This window comes from Monopterus albus, unplaced genomic scaffold (genome assembly GCF_001952655.1).
Source record: "Monopterus albus unplaced genomic scaffold, M_albus_1.0 scaffold397.1, whole genome shotgun sequence".
NCBI lineage: Eukaryota > Metazoa > Chordata > Actinopteri > Synbranchiformes > Synbranchidae > Monopterus > Monopterus albus.
Window position 1 is genome coordinate 100,561 of NW_018128277.1, and position 5,080 is coordinate 105,640.

General features: G+C 47.8%; 1 protein-coding gene across 2 annotated transcripts in view; it reads left to right on the forward strand.

Moving 5' to 3' along the window:
* Nucleotides 1-552: 552 nt before the first annotated feature.
* Nucleotides 553-5,080, forward strand: part of LOC109951598 (spectrin beta chain, non-erythrocytic 1) — a 96,615-nt gene continuing 92,087 nt past the window's right edge. Inside the window, exon 1 of one of the 2 annotated variants that reach the window (XM_020586197.1) lies at nt 553-676. The gene's annotated coding sequence lies outside the window, so the exon portion shown is untranslated. The remainder of the gene's footprint in view (nt 677-5,080) is intronic. The other variant, XM_020586198.1, reaches the window with a different exon arrangement.

Below are 5,080 nucleotides of genomic sequence, written 5' to 3' on the forward strand. Positions count from 1 at the left end.
AAGGTTTGGACTCATCGTACCTGTCCTGCCCGGTGACCGTCCCAGCTCCTCAGAGTCGGAGCTGTTTGGCATCAGCGCCTCTCTGCAGACTCCTCCACCCTGCTGCCTGGTTCTCCGCCTCTCGCTCACACTTTGGGAGCTGGAAGCGCTTCATGTTGTCACCACTGCAGCCCTGACGGGTGGAGACACTTTGTGGTACAGGTGGATCCGTTTTATTTCCATTTATCTAATTATGTATTTACTGCTAGAGCAAGGGCGTACGTGTATTCATCCCACTGGGTATGTGACTGCCTTTTATTTGTATTCATCTTTTCCAATGTGACTCCGCGTTTTTCTTTATTTATGAGATACAAATAATAAAAGCAAATTATCCTCCCCCCCAAACCCCGTAGGGATCATTTCATTAATATGTACCCTCTTTGTGTCTCATAATCAGTCCATACCAGTAACAAATAGCACACGCAGTGGTGCCGCTCCCCCGGTGCAGCGGGGTGAGAGAACTGAGCGCACCGGGCGCTGCAGTCCGGGCTGTGCTGAGGCGGAGGGGGGAGGAAGAGGAGGAGGAGGATTGGTGGATTTGGGGACTCTTTGCTCCTGCGCTGTTTTCTCTCAGAGCAGTCTGTCTGTCCGTCCTTCACTCCGAGCGCGACGCCACTGCGCTTCTATCGGCCTTCAGGTGAGTGGGAACCCGGGCCGAGCCTAGCTGAACCGAGCCGGCCCGGTCTGCGCGGTTTATCCAGCTGCTTGTTTCATTTCCAGTCAGCTTCTGCACAGATTTGTTTTTCATTGTGTCTGCGATTGGGCACGACGCTGTAGCGGGGATGTTTCCCGTTCAGCCCGGGGTGAGGCGCGTTTCTCGGAGTAACGGTGCAGTTAAACCAGCGGTGTCATTGTTGTGGTGCAGCAGCGGGTTGTTGGCGCACAGGGAGGACGGGTATCGAGCTTTTCTCCCGGCTCCCAGCTTTCCCCTGCTCTCCGTCGTGGTGTTGAACTTGTGTGTGTGTGTGTGTGTGTGTGTGTGTGTGTGTTTGTGTAATTAGTGCGCCAGAGCTGCTGCGCTGAACTCTGCAGCTCTCCACGTCTCACCTCCGCGCTCAGGTCGAAGCTGATGGAGGGAGTCATTCTTTTCTCCCTGATGAGATGGTGGAGGTGATGGTGCAGGCGTGGCCGCCTCTGCTGACCTCAGCCCCAGAGCAGAAACACCAGAATATTCCCATCACACTCCTCCAGTGTTCCCACTTTCTGTCGTGTTGTCTCAGTTTTGACCTAAATGACGCTGCTTCACGCTGGGTTCTGGGTTCTGGGTTCAGGGTTCGGACTCGAAATACGCAGGTTTTTATAACTTTTATGATTTTGTGTTGTTTTTTCTCTCCTATCCGGCCACGAGTTGCCCTTAACGTTGCTGCAGTGACCTGGCACATGGGAAGTTTAAGGTCACCGTAGCTGTTGCTGCTCTAGGCGTTGTTTTTGCGCAGACCCAGTTTCAAATCCTGTGGAGCAATTATGTAATCAGATGCCGGCTGGACCGCTGCTCCTCTCCCCTCCCTCCCATTCTCTATTTCTTCCTCCTCTGTTTTCCTTCCACCCAGTTTTTCCTTCGTGTACATCTTCCCACCCTCCCCTGTTGGCTGTTTCCTTCCTCCTCCCTCTACTCCTCATCTGTTTCCTCCTCTTCTCCAGACTCTTCTCTTTATCCTCCTCTGGCCTCAGTTCGTCTCATCGTTTCCCTCCCCCTCTCTGTTCTTATCCTCCCCCACCCTTCTCACCCTTCTCTTCTTTGATGCAGCAACTGGGAAACATTTGGCATCTTGTTGACAGGAGCTTTAACATGTAAAGTGACTTGTGGCTCCTGCTGCTAACAACACACCGCGTACCAAGGTTTAGTGCAGATCAGCTTTTCTGAAAGAAAATTTTAAGGATTAAATAAAAGGTCAGAGGTGAAGGTCGATCTGTCCTCTTCTAGTTTTCTCTTCTTTGAAATGTGAATCTTAATAATTTCATGTAAAAATCTTACAGCAGGTTTCAAAGTAAAGCTGCACGGTCCTGCAACCGATTCAGGAAAAAAATGTTTTTTCAGAATTGGCAAATATCAGAAAACTTTGCCTGAATCAAATACAGGAACATTTGGTGGAATGGATTCATATCCACAGAGGTGTGTGTTTCTACAGACCTGCACACAGCCGCAGACTGAACCAGGCGTTGGACTGTTTGCAGGTCAGATGTTTGTTTTTACAGCCTCTAAGTGAAATGGAGCTAAACCAAAGATGTGGGAAAGAGCACGGGAAGCAGCTGGGTTTATGGGAAATGTGGTTGTAATGTGGGAAACACAAAATACTACTGGTGCTGGTCCACAGCATCGGGTCCTGATGGTGGACAGCCGCTGGTTAAACTTGTGATCTTGTTGCTTCATCAGATTGTTCCTGGTTTTTAGACAAAGTTCCTGTGTTTACAAAATATGTGGCTTGTTTAGAGCTGCAGCGGTTGATTCAGTAATTGATTAGTTGATTCAAACCAGGTTTTAGAAAACAGTTTTGATCATCTGATTTGTTGCTGCAGCCACTTTTCAAGCACCGATGTCAAACATTAGCTGGCTGCGTTTGTCATGTGTCACACTTTATGAAATGTGAACGGGTGGTTTTCACTAGCTGACATTTTCTAACCAAAGCAGCCTTGGTTTTTAGCTTTAGTGGTCACATGATGAAGTCTCCCTCAGCTCAGCTCAGCTCTGTTCTGACTGGCTGAGCCTTTATTTTCCTTCTCTCTCGTCCTCCCTGTCTTCAGGTTTTGCTTTCTCTCTCTCTCTTGTCTTCCTCTCCCTGGAGCTCGGCCACCTCTGCTGTAAACAGACCTGCGAGTGTGTTGCTGTACTAATTAGTGCAGGCCTGTGTTGACAGTGTGGTTGTTGCTGACAGAGGATGGTGGTCCAGTTTCACTGCTGGGACATCGAGGGGGGCAGCTGCAGTCACGTGATCAGAAACCCCATGAAGAGCCTTTGATTCAGCTTCACCATGCTGAGCAGGGTGAGCCTTCAGCTGACCTACGTTTGACTCCAGGGGAATGCGAAGAAGAGTTTGGTCACAGAGTTTCTGATTCTGGTGATGAAAGTCAGTAGTGGCTTCACTGCATCAGTACAGAGCTGCAGCCGTTGACCTAATAATAGGTTTTTATCAAAGCAGCTTTTCTCCATAAAAAGTCAAATAAGTGAAAAATGTTAACTGAGGAGAAACAGATCTGTACTGATCATAAGTGCACACATAGTTGATAACTTAATGATTTAGACAGTTGTTCTGTGGAGGAAAAGACTGAGCTCAGGACACTAAATGTTCCAAGGATCTCGTTGTGCTCGCTCTGAATACAACGCAGCAGTTGGACAAAGCCGTGGACATGCAGTCGTGGCCACATTAAGGATTAAAACTCAATACGTAGGCCTTTAATTTGTAAGGTGCTCCTCGTCTCCATTGTCGTCCTCCAGCAGAAGCTCTGGCTCTGCTGCAGTGACGGTCTTCATCTGGACGTCTGCGTGCAGCCGCTGAGAAACCAGCTGATCGTGGTTTTGTCAGCACATAGTCACTGACCACGCGCTCATCTCGAATGACTGAACCCAGCTTTTCTACTCCACAACATAGGTTGAACGACCGACACATCCGGGTTTCCTTAGCTGGCCCTAGAAAATCCAGGCTTACTCATCTGATCTGGGATCTGTTTAGTGAAGTAGGCAGAATGCCCCGTTCTCATGAAACACAGCAAACATTTCACCGTTTGAAGCGGGCAGGTTACCCGGCAAATGCACTGGCGAGGCGTGTGCTCCACAACAAGCCTCCTGTGGGAACATGAGCTCATTCCCAGTGGCTCCTGCCACCTCCTCAGTCATCAGTCCATATGATAAGAGCTGAGAAAGAAGCAGACATGATGCCTGTTGGAGCTGTGGGAACCAGGGGTCACTCTGATGAATGAGCTCTGAAAGCCCAGGACGGGGCTCTTTTCCAAAAATGGCGCTGCCTCAGCTCTGCTCCATGGTCGGCACCAATGTTACATAGGGAATCACATGATTGGTTTTAAATTGGATGGCAGTTAAGATCAATAACAGGTCTTCTACACTGAGTTCAGGCCCACCCCTTGAATCTCAGAGGGAAGGCCGCCTCGATGGTGTGTACACATGGCGTCTAACAGACATGTCGAATGTGTTTCCGTCTCTGTTAAAGCTACTAAATTGTACGGACAAATGCTGCTGAGATTTGTGGCCACGCTGCTCGACCTTCTTGGCCTTAGATGTCCAAAGTTTAGAAGGATGGTGAAAGGGAAGATGTGGCGTGTTGTCCCTTTAAGCTGGAGCTTGAGCAGTGAGTTGTATTTTCAGAAACAAGGCCAGTCCTCAGTGTTCCCATCGTCCCTCTTCTCTCCCTCCACACCTCGATTTCTCAGACCATCATCCCTCCTTTGTCACCATCTTCCGTCCTCTTTCCCCTTTTCCTTTTCCTGACTTTAATATTTTCTTCCTGTCTTATTATTGTTTCGTCACTTCACTCCGTTGCCTCTGAAACTGTTTTTCTCCTCTTTTCTTTTCTCATCTCCTTGTATCCATCTTTGCACTCTGTTTTCTCCTTTTCTCTTTCCTTAACTTGACATCATGAAAAGAGTTTGACATTTTTCTCAATCTGAAATGAAGCAAACCATGATTTCAAATTAAAATAAAATGGTGAAAGACAGTGAAAATGATGCTGTTGCTGAAAACATCTCACAGCCTCCTGACAGCTCGGTTTATTCTGCCTTCATCCTTCATCTCGAGAGTATGAAGGGGTCACTGGACCCTCAGATGTATGAAGAGACACGCAGGTATATTGATATCTGCGACGGCAGATGAGCGTTGGAACCAACAACAACAAGTATGACCCATGTACGGAATGAGGCAAATGATTTGTTACAGAAGTTAATAGATTTTGAGGGACTGGATCTGGAACTGAACACTATTGGAAATACTGAAATTCATTATCATGAACCGGACAAAGATTTTGACCCTGAAAAAAACTTTTTTAAGAACTCTGAAAATAACTGCAAGTATTACACGGATGAGCAGTTTAAC